General features: G+C 50.4%; 1 pseudogene; it reads left to right on the top strand.

Moving 5' to 3' along the window:
* The first annotated feature begins 11,355 nt into the window (after nt 1-11,355).
* On the top strand, nt 11,356-12,007 carry LOC119975627 (annotated as a pseudogene).
* The last annotated feature ends 686 nt before the right edge of the window (nt 12,008-12,693 follow it).

Below are 12,693 nucleotides of genomic sequence, written 5' to 3'. Positions count from 1 at the left end.
CCCTTAAATTGCCCAATACTTAGAAGCCAATATTCTTAAAGTCTTCCTGTCGTCACACATTGTTCAATCAATCAAAAAGAATATGGGATAGGATTTTTGCACCATTTTTGGGTGTGCACCAAACTACATTCACAGTGCTAGGGACCTGGATTCGATTCCCGGCTTGGATCACGTCTGTGCGGAGTCTGCACGTTCTCCCAGTGTCTGCGTGGGTTTCCTCCAGGTGCTCATGTTTCCTCCCACAAATCCCAAAACATGTGCTTGTTATGTGAATTGGGCATTCTGAAATATCCCTCAGTGTACCCGAACAAGCGCTGGAGTGTTGGCTGGGATGAGAGTATGTGGGGATTATAATGTTTATATGCGGCTGCAGCTTGTCAATCATGGACCCGGTGAAATCCATACCATTTTTCATCGGAATCGATTGTGTTCCACGTGGCGCCAGTGCTAGCCCCTCCACAGTCACTGAATCAGTCCAGGTTGGGCGCCAGTTTTGCTGTCATGAAATTCTGTGTCAAACGGAGAATCCCATCCAGGGTCTCAAGGTAGAGGCAGATAGATTCTTGTTAAGCAAGGGGATATAGGTTATCAGGGATAGGCAGAGTGCAGATTTGAGGTTATCAGATCAGCTGTGATGTTATTGAATGGCGGGTCAGGCTCTAGGGGCTGAATGGACTACTCCTGCTCCTTTTTTGTATGATAGACGAAAATTGTACAGCGGTACTCTTCAATTTCTGAACTTCAGTAGAAAGAAGGAGTGTTGGGAATATTCTGCTGCCGATTCACTAAGAGCCCATTTTCTAATGTTGCCATTGACCATATTCATCTCCTTTGTTTGGCATGAATCCTCCTCCTCGACAGCCTGAAAACAAAGAAATGCCCAAAGAAAAATCTACAGCTACTATGTAGGAATCACATAAATTAAATATCCTGCTGGGAAGGGACACAGCTGGTGGATGTCCAGCTTCCATTAATTTATTGTAAAATAGGAAAGAAGCTGGGCAAATGGCAAAACAACAAAGAAGAACTAAAATATGTACAAACAAACACAGCACGCACTGGCAGAAAGTTTGTTTTCTTTAACAAAAAGGACCCAACATATGGGAAGGGTTTCGAATGTACCACCTGTTTAAAACAGGTGCCGGGCATCTGAATCGTTATTCAGGCAATTGAAGGACATTATCGAGTCTTTCCCAAATTTAAATAAAATGCAGGCCCATAATGAGCATCATGCACAGCAGATGTTCAGGCTGCCACTGCCATAAGCACTTCACAATTGCATCATTACTTACCAGGCTTCAGTCCCCTCTGACGCAGTTCACTTACTTCACAACTTTACTGGTTCCAAAGCCTCAGTAACCTTCTTGCAAAAAAAAAAGAGAGACAAGAAAAAAGGTGAATTGAAAATAATATCAACAACCCACAGAATATCATTTTAGAAGGGATCCAGCAAACCCAGTAGATCCATCAACATTCTGTTTCCTTTTGAAATTCAAAAATATTCCAATAAATACCAGATCCGTCCATGAAAAGTTCTATTGATCCGCAGAGAAGCACTTTATTTTTTTCAACGGTCGTTGAATTTTCACCTTCTCAGCATTTCCATTAAGCATGTTGTCTGGTTTGATTTACCCGCTGGCAAATTCGCTTTTACACCAGAACAGAAACGCAGGAAAATGATAGTTGTAGTGGAAGTAAAGGATTTTGCACAACAAATTATTTTTATTCCTTTGTTCCCTGACTTGCTAATTTTGCTGTTGATTTTTTTTCCCCCTGAAGGTGTTAGCTTACCTCAGCAGAAGTTATCATGAATGCTTGTTGTCCTCCGATTCTTCAGCCACATGACCATGTGTGAACCTGGACAACAGAGCTAACAGGCTATTTGACTAAGGAGCAAGTCACAGCTGAACCCCTACTAGTTACACACACCGTGACACATATTACTTTTCAACAGAGCTCTCTGGGTAGTCTTCATGGACTGGAATTTTCTCAGACCGGGGGTGGGGGAGGAGAATTTGGAATTTCAAAGTTCTCCACTGGTGTATTTCAGGTGGGAGGGCAGAGGGATGCATGCAAAATAGTGCAGGTGGCAAGCCCACCACCTTCCAGCCACCAGACAGGTAAGACATCAACCCGTCTGCACTTGGGTTTATAAATGGCCTGTTTCCACTTCTGCTGCAATAATATGCGCAGCGGGGGAAGGTGGAGCGAATGAGGCCAGCGCACTACTTCATTGGTGAAGGGTGGGAAGGAAGTGGGTGGGGGCATCTTCTTTGGGGGTTCCCTTCTCCTTGCGACTATTCAGCTGCCAGCCAATCAGATTTGACCTGCAGGCTCTCGAAGGTGGGATTACCTTGCCCAGAGGGGCTGAAGTCCCATTCTCAGCTCATTAACGGCACCAAACGTGGGGCAGTCTTCTTCAACGTCAGTTGGCTCAAGATCAACTTTCCTACCAGTTGGGTAAAATTCACCTTCAAGACTTTGATCAACTGTCTCAACAAGGACAAGGAATCTAGGGCGGAATTCTCCGAGCCCCGGGGGGTCGGAGAATCACCCGGGGCCGGCGTCAATCCCGCCCCCGCCTTGTCCCGAATTCTCCCCCCCCCCCCCCCCCCCCCCCGATATTCCGCTGGGCAGGAATTGCACCGCGCTGGTCAGCGGGCCCCCTGCGCCGGTTGGCGGGCCCCCCGCACCGGTTCTCCGGCCGAAGTCCCGCTACTGACAGGCCTTTCCCGTCGGTGTGGTTTAAACCACCTCTGGTACCGGCAGGATTAGCGGCACGGGCAGGCTCCGGGTTCCTGGGGGGGGGCACGGGGCGATCTGACCCCGGGGGGGTGCCCCCACGGTGGCCTGGCCTGTGATCGGGGCCCACCAATCGGTGGGCGGGCCTGCGCCATGGAGGCACTCTTTTTCTTCCGCCCCACCATGGCCTTCACCATGGTGGGGGAGGAAGAGACCCCCTCCCCTACGCATGCGCCGGTATGACGTCAGCAGCCGTTGACGCACTGGCGCATGCGCAGACTTCCGCCGGCCCCAGCTGGCAGGGCGCCAAAGGCCATTCCCGCCGGCCGGTGGAGCGGGAGCCACCTCGGCGCGGGCCTAGCCCCTCTCCGTCCCACCGGGACCCCCCGCCCCGGCGGGTAGGGGCGAATCCCGGCCCAGGTTTTGGACATGTGGGGCTGGATTCTCCCAAAATGAGGCTAAGTGTTGACGCCATTGCGGAAACTGTGGGGTTTCACGAGGGCGTCCTCTGGTGGAGCTATTCAATGGCCCAGAAGGGGCTAGCATGGGCGCATTGATGTAACTGAACTTAATTATTCTCCTCCCACACACAGCATCACAGGCAAGATGGCTGCCAGGAGAGCAGTGCCGTGATTTCGGAAATGCGAACTCGAGACCCTCCTGGATGCTGTGGGGGATAGGGGGCTCATACTGTACCCCGGGCCGGAGGACAGCAGGCGCCATCGTTCGCCGGTACTGGGCAGAGATGGCAGGCACCTTTGAGATGGTGGCTCGGACTGCAGGCTCGTGCAGAAGAAAGCTGCACGACCTCCTCAGGGCAGCCAGGGTGAGTACCCAGCATTATGTCCATGACACCAACCCCCCCTATTCCCCACAGACATGTGACCCATCCTCCCCCCCTCCCTCCCCGGAGGACGGTGAGACCTGCACCCTGACCCACATGGCCGCACCCAACCATGCCAGCCGCAATAGCCGGGTTCCCTGTGCACTAGCGCCATTAGAGACCCAACCTCTGGGCGGCATGCGTCAGACCGTCTAACACTGTTGCTGTTTGTGTTTGCCCACCGCTCCCCACCGAGGACAAGTCAGCGCATAACCGCCAGAAGTGGGAGAAGACCGGAGGGGGACCGAAGACCTGCGCCCCCTCACCATGATCGAGCAGAGGGCATGAGACATTGTCGGCAGGCCGGAGGAGAAGAGGAGGTCACCGATGTGGAGGTCGGAGGCACAACACCAAGTGAGACCCCCTGCCTCGTTGCAGGTCCTCATGGCACATGTGTGCCCACCCCTCATCCCACACCCCTCACCCCTCACCCCAACACCCCTCACACCAACAGCCCTCACCACCTCATGCCTCACCCCCATCCGCCTGTCTTGTGTCTTACAGGACCAGCCGGTGATGGGCCTGGTCCATCTGGGGGCCCCCGCCCCCAGCCAGTGTCAGGGCCGGTGTCCCCCAGGAAACCAAGTATCGATGGAGAGAGCAACCGGAACACCAACCCACTGCCCGAGATGAGCCAGGAGACCATGACCCAGGGGACTGACAAAAAGGGGACAGACACACAGGGGACAGATATACAGGGGACCCCAGACTTCGGGTCGGATGAGGACATTAACTTTCCATCCAATACCCTCCACCATAGAATTTCATAGAACTTACAGTGCAGAAGGAGGCCATTCAGCCCATCAAGTTTGCACCGGCCCTTGGAAAGAGCACCCTACTTAAGCCCCATGCCTCCACCCGATCCCTTTTATCCCCATAACCCCACCTCACCCTTTGGGACAGTAAGGGCCATTTAGAATGGCCAATCCACCTAACCTTCACATCTTTGGACAGTGGGAGGAAACCCGAGCACCTGGAGGAAACCGACGCAGACATGGGGAGCACGCGCAGACAGTGACCCAAGCCATGAATCGTATCTGGGACACTGGAGCTGTGAAGCAACTGTGCTAACCACCTTGCTGCCCTAAAGAGACACCTCAGACTCTATCACCTCAGTTGGGCAAATTAGTGAGGAGGCTTCTGGGACACTCACTGATGCGCACCACACTGCCGTTTCGGTACAGCAAGTGGAGGTAGGAGCAACCGCAGCACCTCCAACTCCCTGTCCTCCCCTTCCTGGTGGGCAGCGGGTAGAACAGGGTGGTACCATGCCACCCGGGACGTCCGAGGGGCAGCCGGGCCCATCCAAGCCTGGCCACGCCAGGAGGTGAGCGCCAACGGGGACCCTAGTCGCAGGGCAGGAGTCTTAGCAGTCCACCTCCACTCCTGCTGTACCATCTGGGGAACTACCTCGGCATTGTGTTAGGGCCTGTAAGGCCAGAGATCTAGATACCAGTTAGGTTGGCACAGGTGCAGGGCACAGTTTAGTTATAGGGGCTAGAGCACAGACTGTATATACCTCTTCACATTAAACACCTGTTAACCTGTTCAAACCTGCGTCTGTGTGAGGGGGGTGGGGCGGTCAGTGATGGGCACTGGCGATGGGGGATAGTGGATGGGTGAGGCCCAGTGGGTGGACCGTGCAACCCCCCCCCCCCCCCCCCCTCCCCTGACCGTCCCCATCACCCCGTTCCCAGCTATTCAACAGGACCGTGTGATGGACTGGTGAGCTCACATGCAGGGTTCACCCAGGCGGAAGGTGCTACTGTGGGCATGAGTCAGATATTGTCTAACGATGTGATATGGAGCATGGAGTTCATCACAGAGCAGGCTGTCATCATCCCTCATCCCATGGACCAGACCCGCTATCACTGTCAACCCAGTGCCCCAGCTGGTAGTGTTGCAGGTCTATATAACAGAGGGGTGAGTGCATGCGGGTGGTTTGGTGGTGTGGGAGATGAGTGTGTTTGGTGGTGAAGGGGTGAGGTATTGTGGTGTCTGTGCCCCTGCCGAGAAAAGCACTCCACCCCCCCCCATTTGGTGAAATGTGCGACGACTAAAGCGTTCCGTGCTCGCTGGCCCTGCCGATAGCGTAGTGCAGTCTCCCATGCCTGGCCAGCCCCATGCCCCGCTCATTGTCTCCCTCATCTGACGAGGCCTGCCCTTGCTCCCCATCCTCCTCCAGCACATCACCCCTCTGCTGGGCTATTTTATGGAGCACGCAACAGACCACAACGATGGGGCCACCCCTCCTTGCTCAGTACTGGAGGGCCCAGCCGGAGTGGTCCAGGCCCCTGAAGCACATTTTCAGCACCCCTGGTCGCACAATGGGCATCATTGTATCGGGTCTCTGCGTCGGTCTGTGGCCTCAGTATAGGCTTCATCAGCCACGACCACAACAGGTAACCCCTGTCGTCCAGCAACCAGTTCCGCAGCCTGGAGTGGGGTGCGTTCCTTGAACATGCCGGGGATCACAGATTGGGCCAGTCTGAAGGAGTCATGCACACTGCCTGGGTATCGGGCCCAGGCGTATAGGATCCGCATCTGATGGTCACAGACCACCTGAATGTTCATGGAGTGGTACCCTTTCCTGTTCGTGAACAGCAGCCTGTTATCCGCCAATGGCCACAGGGTAAAATATGCCCACTGCCCAGTCATTTTGGTGGGCGTGGTCCACAGGGACTGGATGTAGCGGTTCGCCAGGGCGTCATTGACAGCACGGATGCACCTGTGTGCTGATGCCTCGGAGATACAGGACAGATCCCCCCTCTGCGACTGGAACAACTCCATGGCATAAAAGGTCAGGGCGACCAGCACCTTGACAGTCACCAGTAGCAGGTGTACTCCCCCACTCCCTTGCGGTACCAGGTGTGCCATTATATGGCAGATGTCCGACGGTCTCCCAGCTCATCCGCAGTCTCCTCCTGCATGCCCAGTCCGGGAGTTCCTCAAAAGACATCCGCGCCAGTATACGTGGGGCCTCATCTGGCACCTTCTTGGCACTACCACCTCCTTCTCCTCATCCCATTCCTCCACCTCCTCCCCAGCCTGTCAAGCGGGCGGCCCTCCTGCCTGAGCGGCAGCTACCTGCCCCTCTGCGGCCCGTTCCTCTGCTGCAGCGTCCTCCTACTCTCCGAGGCTGCCTCCGCTGTCACAGAGCTGCATGCAGGACAGCGTCCCCCTGCCGTGGCGGCCAACATCGCTGGTTGGTTACCAAACATTATACTCTGCAGGGGGTGAGGGGAGAAAATGTTATCATGGCGCAAACACCCGTACACAAACAGGTATCATGGGCTACATGGTGGCCCCGGTTGGCACCGCGCACCCCAGCCACGCATGTCCCCCACCCCCACATCCCGGCCCCGTCGGTGCCCTGCTCCTGGCGCCCGTCCCTGCTGCCATGCCCACTGTTTCATAGAACTGCCCTCATTGCCGCCGTTGTGGCCCTGGATGTTCCCCCCGGTGGGTATCGCGGTTGAGTGGGGTGGCTGGGGAGGGGGTGTCATGTCATGTCATGTCGGGGGCTCCCCAACTGCTCGGATTGCCCCCCCCCCCCCCCACTTCCCCTCCCCAGCCCTGGCAGGGCCCACCACCACCACACCAGAAAGCATGGCCAGTGTCCATTATGGGAGCCCGAGGTCCCCCACGGCAACTCCTACCTCCTCTTGCAGCTGCCTCAACCAACATGCCGGAATCACGATTTTGTACAGGTGGTTAGAGCCATGCCGTTGGGAAATCGGCCCATCTGGGCCGCAGAGTCGCTGAGACCCCGGGGAATCGGTCGTCGGGGCAGATAATGAGATTCTCTGGGTCGCGCCGCGGGCGCCGCGATTTAGTCGGGTTGGGGGGTTCGGAGAATCCAAAATCAGCGCGAAACCGCCGACAAACCCGATTTCAGTGTCGGAGCCGACTCTCTGGCCGATCGCGTTTCGTGATTTCGCCGCGATGTCTCTGAGCATCCAGCTCATGGGCTGTATAATTCAATTAGATGCAATGTTGCATTGGCTGGCCGAGTCAGTAGATCTTCATTCCAGATAATTGATCTGAAATAAAAAGATGCAACTTTGCCCTGGTCGAATGAGCATGTGAATATTTAATTTCAAACAATGAATAGAGTTCATTGAAATCTTAGAAGGCAAAGTAGCATGGGCATAGGTCCCTCTGGAGTATTTTGGCCAGAGAGAAGGGAATACTGAGGAAGGAAGAAATGTGATTGGAGAGTATTCTTTGGAATATTCAGAAGATTGTACTATTTGTATGTAATATAGTCTGACATGTGTCAAGAGAGTTTCATATCCCAACTGTACTGGTGAGGGTTGTTCTGAAATGTAACGCTAAAGGCTTTGTTCATTGCAATTTGGATACATTAGCTGGAGATGTTCCTCTGAGAAGAAATGCTTTCTGTTGTGTTCATCCAACTGTAGTTGCAAAATCCAATGTCACGTCTGTCCCATGGTGACACTAATAAAAGATGGGCTCAGTTGAGGACACTACGGTCCATTTGATTCCATTCTTCCAGAATACTAAATCTACCATCCAACTCATCCGCATGATTTTGCAATGAGTCTTGTAAAAAATAACTGGCACAGTTAATTGAAAATGAACGGTGAGAATCAAGCATTAATATCAATAATATTGCAAGCAGCAAAAGGAAAGATCTGCTGCGGGATTCTTTATCGGCGGGATTCTCCGCTTTGCCAGCAGCGTGCCCACGCCCGCAGGTTTCCTGACGGCATGGGATGGCCACAATGGGAAACCCCATTGGTCGGCTGCGGGAACGGAGAATCCCGCTGCCAGTGAGGAAAAACAGGGCTGGAGGGACAGAGAATCCCACTCCTGATGTACAATCTGATCATTTGTGTGCAATAACATACATAGACACTTCTATAGAAAGAAATTGTGTTGGAATACAAACACTATTGTACAGAGTGACATTCTGGTCCAAATGGCTCATTTGAATATGTAGATCTAGATATCTCCCAGCGAGGGTGAGGTCCAGACCACACCGGGCGGAGAGAGTCAGGTAATTCAAGATCGGCCAGGCATGGGAGTCCGATTTGGGGCTCTCACGGATTCACCCGGATCCGCGCCATGACTGAATCGCGCCCTATGTTAGATTTCTTTCCACCAATGGAAACCATTCCAGGGAGCAGTAAAAGTATTAAAAATATAGGCCAGGGGCTCACAGCAGAATATATCACAGCACCCAAGAACAATTAGCTGGATTTTATTTGGTTGTTTTACCTATTTCCAAGTTGTTAATTCTGTCCAAACCAATTTTCATCTCATTTCATATTACCACTAAAAATCATTCAATTCTAAAAGATCACCTTCAAAGAGAATGAAAATCGATACAAAAATATAACCATTTAATATTCCTGGGCATAACCAGTGAGTCACAGTCAGTAACATGTTGTTGAGCATCCTTCAATGGCTTATTTCAGTCTTCAATAGTTCACTGAGTGTTCACATTGGTGAGAAAGTTTTTCTCACGTATGAACACATAAAAGTAGGAGCAGGGGTAGACCATTCGGCCCCTCAAGCCTGCTCCGTCATTCAATAAGGTAATGGCTGACCCAATTGTAATCTCAGCTCCACATTTTTGCCTATCCCCAATAACTTTTCAACCCCTTGCTTAACACACATCCATCACCCTCTGCCTTAAAAATATTCAAAGACCCTACTTTCACTGTCTGACGTGAAAGAGAATTCAAAAGACTCATTGACCTTGGGAGGGAAAACATTTCTCCTGATCTCTGTCATAAGTGGCCAACCTCTTTTTTTTTTTAAAACAGTGGACCCTGATTCTAGATTCGCCCAAAATTTCCACACCCACCTTGTCAAAACCCCACAGGATCGTATAGGTTTCAATCAAGTTGGTACTCTTCTCAACTCTAGCCTGTACAAGCCTAGCCCATCCTACACTTCCTCACAAGTCAACTTGCCCATCCCTGGTGTTAGTCTAATAAACTTTTTCTTAACTGCTTCCAATGCATTTACAACCTTCCTTAAATAAAAGGAAACCAATTGTACACACTACTCCAGATGTGCTCTCACCAATGCCTGCACACCCAAAGTATAACCGTCTCACATTTTTATTCAATCCATCTCATAATGAGCAATAATATTCTTGTAGATTTTCTAATGACTTGCTGTGCCTGCATACTAATCATTTGCGTTTCATGCACTAGGAAATCCAAATCCCTCTGAATCACAGAGCTCTGCAATCTCTCATCATTCAGATAATATGGTTGTTTTATTTTCCCTGCCAAAATGGACAATTTTACATGTTCCCCCATTATACTCCATTTGCCTGATTTTTGCTCACTCACCTAACTATATCTCTTTGTAGACTCCCAATGTCCTCATCACAACTTATTTTCCGATCTGTCTTTTGGCAACCATGCCTTCAGTCCCTTGATCCAAATCATTTATAGGAGTTGAGGCCCCCAGCACTTATCCTTGTGGTACACCATGTGTTATATCTTGCCAATCAGAAAATAACCAATTTATGCCTACAATCCATTTTCTGTTAGCTAGATAATCTTCAACCCAATATGTTACCCCCTACAACAAGAACTTTTATTTTCCACAATAACCTTATGCCTTCTGGAAATCCAAGTACTGTATGTCGCAATATATAAAAAGCACATATTGCCTCTTCAAAGAGCGCCAATAAATCGGTTCTGCATGATTTGCATCTCACAAAATCATATTGCTTCTCCTTGGTTATCTTGAATTTTTCTAAATGCCTCGCTATAACATTTTTAATGCTGGCTTTTAACATTTTCCCTATGATGGATGTTTGGCTAACTGGTCTGTAATTTCCTGCCTTCTGTCTCTCCCTTTTAGCATTTACTACTTTCCAACCTAATGAAGCCTTCCCCGAATAGGAAATTTTGGAAACGAAAGCACCAACTGCCCAGCCACTTATTTTAAGATCTTAGGATGAAGCAAATCAGGACCCAAGGATTTGTCAACTCACAGTTCCAACAATTTCGTCAGTACCACTTCCCTGGAGATTTACATTTTCTTGACTTCCTCTCTTTCATTTCCTGATTTACAGCTATTTATTGGGATATTCTTTGGGTGCAATTTAACGGAAATGAAACAAAGTCCCATGTCGCACATGGTCGGGTGTTTCCCAACACTGGCAACGACCTCGCTATTAAAGAGGACTGGGCTTCGGAGAGGAACGCCCCACCGAGGCCGAATGTAGTCCCATTTCTTGCACTGAGGAGCTCCACTCGCCAGTACAGGGAGAGATCAGGGCACCATTTTTAATTGGCACCCCAATCTCTAGACCACCCACCACGGCCTCCGGAGCTCCCAAAACCTCAACCTATAGATTAGGGTTTCCGAATGAACTTATAGTCTTCATGACCTCCGAGCATCAGCTCTGATCTGGGAGCAGCTCCACATCCTGAGCATGGTCCGTGGCTGCTGACACAGCTTCGCTGGCTGACTGATTGGTCCCAGCCCACCACAATCCCAAATACAATTTGGAGAACCTTAATGAAAAATGAAATGAAATTAAAATCGCTTATTGTCACAAGTAGGCTTCAAATGAAGTTACTGTGAAAAGCCCCTAGTCACCACATTCCGGCACCTGTTCATGGAGGCTGGTATGGGAATTGAACCCGCGCTGCTTGGCCTGCTTTAAAAGCCAGCTATTTAGCCCAGTGTGCTAAACCAGCCCCTAATGCTCTAAAAACCAAAAGCTAGCAAATATGAACCGGTTTGGATCTGCAATTCTAAGAAATTTGAACATTTTTCCCTCAATAAAACCTGATCCATCCAGTACACCACCTCCAAATACACTGGCTAATAGCACTGCTGTGGTAGAGACACCCGAAACACCAGGATCTGGGGACGTACGAGTCCAGAAGCCAATTAGGTTTTAAGCAAGAAGATGCAGAACCTGGTGTGTGAAATAGATCCAAAAGAGCAACTTGATGAAGATGTTGAAGGAATGCTTTTGCAGATTGCTGATGCTTTTATCGAAAGTGGACTGAGTGCTGCATGCCAACAAGCATGTCAAACACTCTGGAAGTCAAAGATGATCAACTGCATCTTGAACGCCAGAAGAACATGTGGATACCAGGATTCTGTTCAGATGACGTTAGGCAATATAAGAAGGTCTGCGCAACAGAAACCCATAAACAGAGAATAAATGAATGAAAATCACTTATTGTCACGAGTAGGCTTCGAATGAAGTTACTGTGAAAAGCCCCTAGTCGCCACATCCCGGCACCTGTTTGGGGAGGCTGTTACGGGAATTGCTGGCTTACCTTAGTCTGCTTTCAAAGCCAGCGATTTAGCCCAGTCAGCTAAACAGCCCTGATACATAAAACAACCAAACTCACCCAACTCCCATCTTGACACTCTAAACAGCACACAGTGGAGACCAAGCAGCACTGAGAAACAACTGTTAATATACATTCTGAAAAAAAGTGTAAAGCTCCAAAAATCACTTTAAGCTAGCTGCCTAATTAACTAATTGCAGCTGCCCTCTGTAAATCCCTGTTTAAAGCTGCAATAAACTTAACTTCTTTTAACTTAAAGAGTGATTTTTTAGTTGATTGCTAAATTAAAGGAAAAATCCAGACTGAGAGAGCTTTCAACCCTTAAAGTTCCCTCATTCACCAGGACTCAGTATAGACCCAAATCAGCACTGAGGAACCCCTGAGTGCAATCCAATGGCTACACTGCACCCGAAAAGCAGCTCACCGCGCGCAGCGAGGGCAATAAAAGCTGGAGGATTTCGCTCCATGGATCTACACGGCTCACAATGCCTCGCGAGATCCAATGTAATCTTGCAAGACGTTGTGATGTAAATCCCGCCCATTGTGGGCGGGGTCCCTTTTTGGCAAACCTTCATATTAGAGCGAGACAGTTAGACTCACTCCAATGCGTAGATTCCCTAGGTACCTGCTGAGGTTTTCGGATTCATCCCTATCACCTTGGAGATTTTGTGCGAGCACTGTCAGCACTGGTCACCACAAATAGGGACCAGACGAAATGGCACTCATTGGGGTCTCCCAGGGAATTAGAGGTCCCCAGCTGCA

Source organism: Scyliorhinus canicula, chromosome 13, assembly GCF_902713615.1.
Source record: "Scyliorhinus canicula chromosome 13, sScyCan1.1, whole genome shotgun sequence".
Lineage (NCBI taxonomy): Eukaryota > Metazoa > Chordata > Chondrichthyes > Carcharhiniformes > Scyliorhinidae > Scyliorhinus > Scyliorhinus canicula.
Note: the sequence above shows the minus strand (reverse complement) of the source record. Positions and strands in the feature narration are given on the sequence as shown.